We start from the raw sequence: 12682 nt of genomic DNA, 5'->3' as shown, positions 1-12682 counted from the left end.
CTTGAAGCACCAAAAGAACCATATGAGAAAGTTTTTGGCAATGCATAAACAATTGAGAGTGGCATCCAATCTCATAAAAGAGTCAAGAAAACTAAACAAATAGTGAGGAAAGGCACAAGACTAACTAAAGAAATTAAAGAAGATGTACTTAACAAAACTGGTATCAAGGAAAGTGAGTTGGAAGGACTTCAACCGGAAGCTCATCTTTCATCGATTGCAACTTCTTCTGAAAGTGATATACCGTCTGAGTTCAAAAGGGTAGTAAGGAAAATAAAACCCTCACCGACACCCTCACCTACACCCAGAAGAACAAGACAAAAGCAACAGACAGTTAGGCCTCCAGCTAAGAAGTTAACTCCAAAGAAAAAGAAGGTAAAGCAGGCTATTGCTCCACTAGACAAACTTCTAAATGAAATAACTGAGGATGGAATATTGAAATTTTTTAGCAAGTTGTATAACACACTTTCAAATGATGATAAAGAGAGCATAGAGAATAGTGTAATTTTACACTTAGACATTTACAAGAAATTTTTGATGGAGATTGTTGATGATATACCCAATGATTTATACAGAAGACTAGAAGCTAGAAGGGTAGCTATTGTTGAGTTAGATAAAAAGATAAAGATAGAAAAATTACTTACAGTTCACCCAGTGAACTCCACCAAAGAGATAGATGAATTTGTAATGCCCCGCCAGGAAACCCCTAAGGGTTTAAGTTAAAAACACTCAATTAGAGTGCAATTTTTTTTTTTTATAATAATTAAGAGAGTTAATGAAAAGTTACAACATTAAGATAGTTGATGTTAACTAATTCATAATTAGGCACGACATTAAAATACATCGGAGTTATCTGTCGACTTAGATATCATAGCGGAAGGCTCAAACAATCCTAAGGAGTTTCCTAACGCGATTACATAACCTTACACCTAATTCATCTTGCGTCATCATATCCATTAATCTGGATATCTTAATTACGAGATAATGCATAGATCTTAATTACATATGTATTCAATGTTTTGACAACTTATGACCTTAGGGAACATTCAATTACTTTGGTTGGTGAGGAGGCCATCAAGAGGTTACTTACTTAATGCACTTTAATTCATAGTTTCATTAGGAGGTCTCCAAATAGGTTCAAGCGTTTTAAATATAACAAAGTTCATTCATTAGAGTTTTTAAAATAACCATCCACACTCGACGTCATCCTTTATTGCTATAAATGTGCTTAATGAGATACGTTCGTTCAAGGTTAAGCTATGATTAGTAAAGCGAGGGTTCCATCCTTTGATCTTAAAATATTCACCCACATGTGATATCTCTTTTAAAATATTAAAAAGTATGGTTAATAAGGAGAATTTTCGTTTCTTAAGGGTTGACCACAATTAATAGAGTGAAACCCCTTTATTCGATTTCATGCGTAGCCAACTAATGAGCTGCAGCTCTTAAATGAAAGATAAAATGTGAGTAGACATAGGAGTCATTTGAAGTTTTAAAAAGATAATACTACTGGATTGGCTAGAATCATTACGTTGAAAATGTATTGAGCCACAAGAGTTCATCCTTTAACTTAAGGTATAGTTAGCAAGATAATATCTACCATTTCAAGATTAAAGTATAATTTCCAAGAGATGCTCTCCCACTAGGATTGAATTACAATTATCTTGTTGCATATCATTTTTTTTTACCGTTAAATGAATATAATGTGAGAGAGATTCTTTAATTAGATTTAATGTATCATCAACTAATTGGATCCCTTCTTTTTCAGTTCATCTTTAACAATCATAAAGAAATTCATTCGTTGGAGTTATAATTAGGGTGGACTAGTTGAGTTTCGCCAATTATCAAGTTAAATTTCGGTAGGGTTGATTTGTTAAGATTAAGCGTAATTGACCAAACAACTATATCCAATATAATGAAACATAATTAACATGACGTGTCCCATTCTAGTTCAATCTTAGCAACATGAGGGGCTCCTTTTATAAAGATTAACATATGGATTTTCTAGTTGGGTTCACCCGGTTATAAAAGTAATCTGGTGAGGGTTATGGATTATAATTACAACGTAAATTACTAAGTACCTTCGTTCAATATTCAACATGAATACTTGATAGAGTCCACACGATTATCAAATTAATCCGGTGAGGATTATTGTTAAGATTTAAACGTGAAATAGCTTAACAAATTTATCCAATGTAACGAAACATAACTGACATGGCGTGATTCATTTTATAAGGTAGAAGATAGTTATTTCTATGATGTTCTTCTTTTAAATTTCAATCTAAGAATTGTGACATAATTTTTTTTTAACTTTGTTTCCCCCTTTTTACATTCATTCCAATTAACATACTTTTTAACAATTAATCCAATGAAGTAGTTCTATCTAGATTTCTTCCACTACTACAATTCAAATTAACATTACCGATTTACTTTTTCCACACTTTAATTTCAATATTAAAATACCATGTCATATTCATAATTCACAACGTTTTATGAACTTAAATAACTGCGTTTATCCATATGAAAAATGTTATACATTTAAATTTGAATTCATTTAATTTAGACCATACACTTTGCAAGAGTACAACCATTCAAGATAATTTAAAACATAAAACAAAGTACGCAATAAACATCGCATGACACAGAATATGATCTCGGAGTTCACCCCGGATGGGCTACATCTCCGGGTCTGCTCAACTGCAAGACCCCTTTGGTATTATGTTGTTAGAAATACATAGTTTATAAATCTTTTACACCTTACCACTAAGGCGAATACAATCAATAAACAATAGACACCTCCTTCGAGGTTTACATATTGGTCCCTTCTAGAGTGGCTCCAACTGAAACACTACAAGCAATTTACAGGTTCTAATGACTGACGATATTTTGACTAGGGCATATTTCGGCTATGACCGATACAATTATCTAGATAACAAGGTCTGAAAAAAAACCAGATACACCAAGGTATGACGCCACCCCAAACCAGGCAATTATGGAACTTATACTTACAACATTTCCTTTTTTTAAATCGATACGATATCCAATTTACGTGCATACTACTAACATACTGACAAGTAATTACAAAATATACGAAAATAATTTCGATGCAAATTTCATACTCCCCTATACTTTAGTTTTCATTTGTAACATTATACGATATAAAATCTATTTAAAAGAAAAACAACGTCTTAATATGATATATTTTATGTCGATAGCAATGGTGTTTTATTTCAAGGGTCTTTAAAAAAAACAGTCAATATTTAACCTCTTCGCCGAGTATACTTTCCGATTATATTGGTTCCAAAATTAATCGTGATCAAAATAAATTTAACAATATATGACTAATAAAATGTTACCTCTCAATTAATCCACAAATTTATAAAAGCACCAACTTCGTATTTAATACATATATATATATATATATATATATATATATATATATATATATATATATATATATATATATATATATATATATATATATATATATATATATATATATATATAAACATATTTTAGCGTAATAAAAAAATTGAATAAAACTAATTTCCAATACCATGGACCTCTTAACCATAAATCCTCCTTTTTTTTTTCTTATTTACTTTCCCACGGCATATATCTCAATACATATTTTTTTTTGTGTTTTAAAACAATCACAAATGAAATACCATAACTTCATATTTTAAGCAACACGCTGTAAAACCTAAGTCCACACGCAGTAAGAACCCCTGCGCGGCGGCGCCACTGTGGTGCCCGCAGGCCCGCGACGCCCTGCGACCACTGCGGCCCCTGCGGCCACCGCAGTGCCGCGGCCGCGGGTTAGCCACGCTCACAAGCGGGAAGGAACGCACGGGGATGCGAGCGGGGGAGGGGGTTTACGCGGTGCAGAGTCCGGAGAGTTTAAAAAGAGCAGCGAGCGGGTAGGGGTGGAGGAGCGGGTGGAGCTCCGCTCCCCGCCCTCCAACCCCAACCGAGGGTTTCTTATTTTTTTTAAAAATGAAAATGCACAGTCCGTGTCAAACAAAAACGCACAGACCCATATCAACTTTTTATATATACATTTTTTTTTGATAATCTATGAATCCGACTTACAGTTGGATTTTTTATCAAAAACGAACCTCAAATACAGGGACAAAGCATACATAGCTCCCATCATTTTTATGTTTATTCCCTTTTACAGACCCATTCATTTCCAGAATGATACCAAAATCTCCATTATGGGGAAACATATTTCCTATCAAGTTTAAAATCACCAAATCCTTTAAGAGCAAGAGTTTGATTCAAGATCAAGCAAGTTTGGGAGAAGATTGAAAAAAACTAAACTTCAAAACATTCATGATAAATACTATTCCCTTTTTTTTTATTTTTCTTGTATTCAACAATGGATAGGTGAGAAGATTCGAATCCTACCTCTTAGTGCAAATTTCGGGCATGAATCTTGAAGAAGAGTTTTCCCAATCTGCTGCTCCAAGGCAAATCCCCCCATTTTTTTTTTTTCCAAAAAAAAAGCTTCCAAGCCAAAGAACCCCCCAAAATGTCTCCTAAACTAGGTTAAAAAGAAAAAGCCCTAATTTTGCCCTAATTTTTAATTTCGAAATTAGGCATTTATTTTTGAAATAAAATGAATGAAAAAATGAATGGAAGTCATTCATTTACCTTATTTAATACATCTCATTTGTTTTCCTTATTAAAATTATAATGCTTCTATTTCTTTTTAAATTTTTAATTTCCCCATATCGATTTAGTTCTACATTTATATTTTGGAACTATTGACCGGGTAAGGCATTTGATAAATTTAATTTTCTAAAAGTCAAACTTTTATATTTTATCAACTATACAAGTAAGAAGAAATAATTTCTTTTAAATAATAATAATTTGCCCCTTTTCCTTCCAAATGCGAAAATGCGTAATTTATTTCTACCTCCCAAATGACTTTAAATTTTTCCTTTCCAAAAATGCATAACTCATTAAATTCATTATTTTAAAATTAGCTATTAAATTAACTCGCTATAACATAATAAAGCGACATTTTTGAATAATTGACTAATCTAATGCAAGAGTCTTGTTTCTTCTAATTTCTCAACTATAAATGCATAAATGTTACAAATGCATAAATGAGCACACTAACCCCAGTTAAATACCTTAAGCTTGCTTCAATAACAATTTAAAACAATCTCTTTAAATTAATGATTTATCATACAAAGGAAGCTACCCATTTAAATTTCTAAATTGCTAATGTGCTCGTCTACTCATAAATTTTGAATTTAATACTTAGGACAACAAACCTCACTTACCTCGCGCAAGGCACGCAAATCGAGGAAGTCCTCCAAGTCTCTCGACACACATCCCAATGAAATGCAAGCCCCCACGAATCCACACACGATGCTCACCTAACCATGGCTAAGGCAAGACGAGAGTTATATGACCACTAAATCCGAATTCAAAAGATGAAGGAGCATACTCAACCTTGCAAATTCCAAAGGAGATGAACCTTGCCCTAAGCGGTGTTGTACCTGCAATCTCCTGCACCCATGAATTCATACAAGCATGCATATACATATACATATTCAATGAAGGCGTTAGCTCGAGATTTATCTCAAGGGTTAGGAAACAATTACATTTACACGAGAATCGATGCAAAAGCACAATAATAAGTATGCACAATTTATTTATATTATCTAAACTACACATTGCATATCGGTAAATCTACCATTCAAGAGTGCCACATATGAAGTCAATCAAGGTTAGATGGGTTTTAAAAGTCCGACTAGGGTATGGGCATTACAGAATTAATCAGTGAGGCCAATTGAATAGTATTTTCAACCGGTCACCGACATGTAGCACTAATGGCAGGCAGAGTGAATGAAATCACTGAAGAAACTGCAGATCAATGGGATATATTCTTTGTTGAAAAGGAGAAACAAGAAGAACTTAAAAGACCCAAGACTATCAGAGTCTACCAAAAGGACAAGGATAAGGGGAAAGGTAAGGTAGGTGGACCTCTGAGCCTAAAGATAACTGATAACTTGCCCCCACATCTTTCTGATACTCCACCAATAGAAACTGTTGACACACAACCGACAACAGAGAATGTGGAGACTCCTCATTAGGATACAAATCATGAGTCTAAAATTTTGTACACTATGAACATAGACACCCAAGAGGTAAATATTGTGTTAGATAAGGAATCAACTGAGAAGACAAATGTGGCAACAGAGCCACTGACAATTTTTTTTGGAATTGATAACATTGGAATTGGGGAACACCAACAAACTAAAGAATCAAATGATCTCCCAGACACTGAAAAGGCAGAGACCACAGATGTGCATACTGTTGCATCTATTGAGCCACCGATTGCAGATATTGAGATTGGGGTTGAGACACAAACTGAACAATCAGTTGATCCCCTGTCTACTAGAATGGTGACTGATACTAAACCCATATAGCTAGAGCAACCAGCTGACAACATAGAGAAACCAGCAGAGATATCAACAGTGGACAACACAGAGGTGAACAAAGAGAAACCGACAATGGATACCACTGGTAAAGCATCAGAAACACCGGTAGATAACACTGAGAAACAATCAGAAAAACCGACAGACGAGAGCACATTGAAATAGACAGAGACAAAAGCAGAGAAATAGTTAGAGTCACAGGTTCAAACAGAGACAGTGCCACCTTCATCTGAAAAGCCCAAACCTTTGGTAGTGGAAATGCAAACTCAAACAGATTCTCCTGAGAATGAGGAAAGCAAAGCTATCACTACAACCGACGGACTACAGATTGTGAGGACAGTTGGACAATCATCCAACACATCAATGACTGAATTCCGATCAACAAATGTGACAGAGGTACTCTTGGACTCAATATAGAAAATAACAGAGTGTAATGCACAAGCTTACAAGGCTATATATGACACATTACCAATTTTGAAAATGATAGCTCCAAAGTGTAACATAGATAATAAAGATTCTTTGAGCCAATTAGACACATTGTCTAAATATATAACCATCAATCTAATTACACTGGACCAGATAAATGAAGACACATTCAAAGAGAAAGTGAATAGGGAGAAAGAAAAATTCTTTGAGGAAATAGTGAAGAAGAATAAGGAACAAATAAACACCTTATTACCGGCACTAGGAGAAACAATTTTGGATTTCAAGAAACTGTACAAAGATACCTGCAAAATTGATATTTTGACAGAGGACATAGATTCAAAGATCAACAAAGCACAAAAGGAAATCAACAATATTGCTGACAATTTAATAGGAACATCAGATTCAATTTTGGAAATTGAAAAGAACATTGCAGTCCTTGAGGAGAAAATTGAGAAGTTAGAAAAAGATAAAGCATAAGGCAAAGGATTTAAAATGCAAACTAGGCCCTAAACTAGATTACCTCATTTCTTTGAGAAAAGAAATTTCTGAGGCTCTGGTTCCAGGTCTTATAACACCGGAAGAGAAAATGCACATACTCACCGGTACAATTCAGAGAACAAAAGCGACATTAAAGGACAACAAGAGGTTCAACGACAGACAAAATTTTGCATTGGCGGACATCTATTAGATTGTAACCCACCAATTACAAGGATCTAGGCAGGAACCACACTCCACTGACAGTGAATGACAACCTTTGTCATTGATGCCAAAGGGGGAGTAGTGGAGATGAGAAAAATGATCAGAAGAAAGACATCATCAGCTCAGGGGGAGAACACATTCTGATAACACAGTTTTGGTAAGACAATTTTGGCAAATTCTTTTTGACACTTTTTGGATTTTTCTCATGAGTATTGCCATGAATGCCAAAGGGGGAGATTGTTGGCAAATACACACTCCAATGAGAAATTGTAGGTGATTGAAGGTATTGTCATTGATGGAAACCTTAAAATCATATGATATCGGCAGGCACCGACACCGGCAGACTCTACACCGACATACAATTCACTGACACCGAAAAGAAAGATTACCGACACCATGGTTGACATGAATTTTTTTTAAATTATATTTTGTATTTAATTATAAAATCCTTTTGTAAGCCAACATGGCAGATTGTAATATGACTCATATAAGTATGAGATCTTGTAGATCATTTAGCAAGTAAGTATGGAAGGATTATTGCAGACCTAATGTGCGAATTGTAAGGCAGATTTTGGATAAGGGTTTATGATTATTGCAGAGCTTAAACCGGTACTGAATCTGGCATAGTAGATGCTGATCTGAAGCAGTACATGATATTGGATTTGTATAATCCATTTTTGTAAGTCAGTGTGACTTCTTTTGTAACTGAGCAGTGAGCTCTAGGCACTTGGCCTTCTTGCATGTGCAGGCCCCTATTGTATCAGTAATATTCTCTTATTGGCTAGTAAGAGAATATTGTGGGTCACAAATCCCACCGAGGTTTTTCCCACACCAGGTTTCCTCGTTAAAAATATTGTGTTATGGTGTGTCTTTCATGTTGTGCTTGTTGTTCTCATTTACTGCATTATTTTTGGTTTACTGGTACACCGTTTTAAAATGCTTTTCATGTTATAATTCAAGAAAATTCTTATACCGGTCAGATACTGATTCACCCCCCCTCTCAGTATCTTTGGGCATCCTAACAACTTCAAATGGAAGAATTAGCTGGTTTATCAATAATGTGGTTATTCTCAAGTTTATTATTAAATGGGTTTTCTCTTCAACAAGTAAATGTTAAATTCTTTTCCAAAGTCTTGCTATTAATCATTTAATTTTCTTTCAAGCAATTTTGTACCTTTCAAGTTTTAGAATTCATACTTAAAGTGTAATGGTCATTTTCATAAGCTATCTCCTATAAGTATCATAGCTTTCAAGCAATTAGTACTTTCATGTATATAGTCGAAGTTTTATAATTATAATTACTATTACTATAGTTTTCTTTCAAGAAAATACTATTTCCAAATAATGGTTGAATTGTTTAGCATGTAATACTTATATCTTAGTTTTAAAAAAAATTCAAGTAGTAATTCCTTGCATATTTTTCTTTCATGAATTCATAGTTAAATTCTTAGATAGACAACTAAACAAGAGGAGTTGAAACCAAAAAACTTAGTAGCGTTTGATATCTATGGTGCCTCTGGGTCACGCTTACGGGTAATGCCATTGTGTTGAACTACTGCACTTAACGCCTAATAAAGCTGCAACAACGACGTCTGCGACATCGATCCTATAAATCACTTGGAAGAAACAAGGGTCACATGGAAGTCAAAATCCAAGGGGCGGGTAATCCCCCTTGGATCGATAATATAAAAAGATAATTTTTAAAAATGAATTTACATCTGCTCAGTTAAACCTTAGAAAACCCCATTAGGGTTTGGTGGTGTGTGATATATTGAAATTTATTTATCTTGATGATTTTTTTTCAGAGGATGATAACGGATTAAGGGTGACGTATTAAATAGGAAATAAGACTTAGTTATTTTAGGCCACAAGCAGAAGGTCACCTTGACCCTTTGCTATAGAGCTACCATTGTGGGTAGAAACACAGAGAAACTATCTGGGACATTGAACCTAGAAAGGGTTACATACCCACCAAATAGTTTACATTAAACCATAGTTAGAAACCATAACTACATACTTTACGCCTTGATCCCATGCCAAAACGGGTATGTAGGCAGTCTAGGGGCAGAGTTGTCCCTTGTACTCACGCGTTCAGGGATGGGGATTAGGATTTGGTTTTGGGTGAGTAGTTGGTTCTCAAATCTCCTTCATATTTTAATCAAATGGTCCAGATACTAATTGGAAGATTAAAAAAATAAAAAAATTCAACACATACTTGGAAGGAATCCCGTATGGATTCGCTTGACTTCCTGAGGCTTTAGGCCAAATTCCAAGGTGAAATTGAAGCTTGTATTATGTTATGTTATCTTATTTACTCCTAAGGACGAAAACCTCAGTCTCTCCTAGTGGAGGAGTGTAGTTCTTAGAGAGTGTCGCAGGACCCAAATGGTCCCGATGAGTCTAAGTCTCTGGCTAGAGCACTTCTATCTTGAATTGGATAGATGCCTACCCTGTTTGGGTAGGTGCCTATCCCGAATTAGATAGATGAAACATCCTGTCTCGTATGGAAAGATGCTTAGCCCATATGGTTAGATGCTCATCCTAGATGGATGAATGCCTATTCCATTTGGATAGATTCCCAGAGTATGCGATTGAATCAAACACAATTAAGAATAAGTAAGAAGAAGAAATCAATATTTATATATAAAAAAAAATAGTTAAAATTTTAGGTTAAGTTTAGTGGGTTATTACTCTCCCTCTCTCTCTATCTAGGTTTCTCCCTCCCCCCTCTCCATCCCTCTACCTCTCCATCTATGTCTTATTACCCACCCCTCTCTACCCATCTATGTCTCCCACTTCTCTCTTCCCCTCTAGGTATCTAACCTCTAAATCTATCCCATATTTACTCCCTCTCTTTCTATTCTTACTCCTCTCTCTATTCTTTTGTCTCTTCTCTTCTCCCTCCCTTCCCTCTCTAGGTCATTATCTCTCCCTCTTATTTTAATGATTTATAAATTGTTTAGGGTATAGGTATTTGAGAATAGGGTGCAGGATACAGGGTTTAGGGTATAGTGTTGAAGGTATAGGGTTTAGGGTTGAGGATATTGATATAGGGTTTAGGGTACAATATTTATAGTACAAGGTTGAGGGTAAATTAACCATATTGATATTTCCTTCTGTCTCTCCCTCTCCCTCTCCCTCTCCCTCTCCCTCTCCCTCTTTGTTTTATTTCTCTCACCTCTCTTTCCCCTCTCTAGGTACTTCCCTCCCTTTCTTCATCTCTTGCTCTCTATCTTCCTCTCCCTTCTTACCCTCATATATATTTGCCTCCTCCTCGTCCCTCTCCACATCTCTACCTCTCCATCTATTTACTATTACCCACCTCTCTCTATCCCCCTCTACCTATCTCACCCCTCTCTCTCCCCATCTAGGTCTCTCACCTCTCTCTCCCCCTCTAGATATCTCACCTCTCTATTTGTCCCCTCTATTTCTCTCCCTTCCTCTCCACCTCTCTCCATCCTCCCTTACCACCCTCTCTCTCTTTCTCTCTCTCCTAATCTCTTCCCTCCTCCTCTAGGTCCCTCACTTCCTCCATGTCCACCTCTCCCTCCATCCCTTTTTACTCGCTTCTCTTTATTCTTTTGTCTCTCCTCTTCTCCCCCCATCCCCTTTCTAGGTCATTACCTCTCCCTCTTCTTTATATTGTATAGGGTATATAAACTTTTTGGGGTATAGATTTTTAGAATAGGGTGTAGGGTTTATGGTATAGGGTTGAGGGTATAGGGCTTAGGGTTGAGGGTATTGGTATAGGGTACAAGATTGATGGGACATGGTTTAGTGTATATAGGGTTGATGGTATTGCATATGTTGATACCTCCATCTATCTCTCCCCCCCTCTCTCTTCTCTCTCTCACCTCTCTCTTGCCTCTCTAGGTCCCTCCCTTTCTTCCTTTCTCCCTCTCTATTTCCCCCTCCCTCCTTATCCCCATCTCTCTCTCTCCCTTACCCATTGACTCATATTCTCTCTCTCCATTGTCTCTCCTTTTGATCCTCTCTCCCCTCTTTATGTCTCTCCCTCCCTTTATTCCCCTCTCCCTTTCTATCTCCCTCTCCCTCTTTACACCCATCTCTCTCCCTTATCCACTAACTCTTATTCTCTCTCTCTCCATTGTCTAGGTTGTCACCTTTCCCTTCCACCCTCTTCTCTCTCCCCTCTACGTTTCTCTCTTCATCCCTCTCCACTTCTCTTTGTCTTCATTAATGTCTCATTACCCACATCTCTCTCACATCTATTCCTCACCATATAGATCTCTCACCTCTCTCTCCCCAAACTTAGAGTTTTGCACCTCTATATCTCTCCCCTCTTTGGTTCTTTCCCTCACCCTCCACATCTCTCCATTCCTCCTTACCCATCTTTTCCTTTGTGAAACTCACACACTCTCTCTCTCTCTCTCTCTCTCTCTCTAGGTCATCACTTCTCTCATCTTTTACCCCCTCTATCTATCTCACCCCTCTCTCTCCACATGTTGGAAATATTGTCATCGATGTCAAAGGAATTCATTAATGCCAAACAAGTATGAAAAATATAGTTGTTAGTGATGACAAGTAATTACATTAGACCATCATATCAAGTAATGACAAAGGATAAAGAAAAGCATTGATTGAAAAACCAATTGAATATCTAACATGAAGATTACTATGCAACAAGGTTACACTAGTAGTTTAGAACAAACTAATATACATCAACATGTTGAAGATGTTAATGAATAGCATTGATCTTACACAACATAAATAAATACATTATGAAGACAATTATTGTAATTGATATTGCAGTGACTATAAGACAACAATCCAAGAAAAAGGAAGATTGATGTATGTCCAACAATATTGACTTTGGTATGAATGACTTAAATCACACATACTAAGCTTACACTTCTAGGCTTAAAAGTGTTGAACATTCAGAGTTGACTGACATTCTCTAGGCTCAATCCAATACAAAAATAGGTTGAAACTAATATAATTAAAACTTACACTTCTAGGCTTAAAAGTGTTGAACACTCAGAGTTGACTGACATTCTCTAGGCTCAATGTGTTGCTTAGTATGCATGGTTTAAGGCTGGCCACTTTGATATATGTAGCAATCTTCCATGATTGACTTCATGAAA

This window comes from Cryptomeria japonica, chromosome 8 (assembly GCF_030272615.1).
Source record: "Cryptomeria japonica chromosome 8, Sugi_1.0, whole genome shotgun sequence".
Lineage (NCBI taxonomy): Eukaryota > Viridiplantae > Streptophyta > Pinopsida > Cupressales > Cupressaceae > Cryptomeria > Cryptomeria japonica.
Note: the sequence above shows the minus strand (reverse complement) of the source record.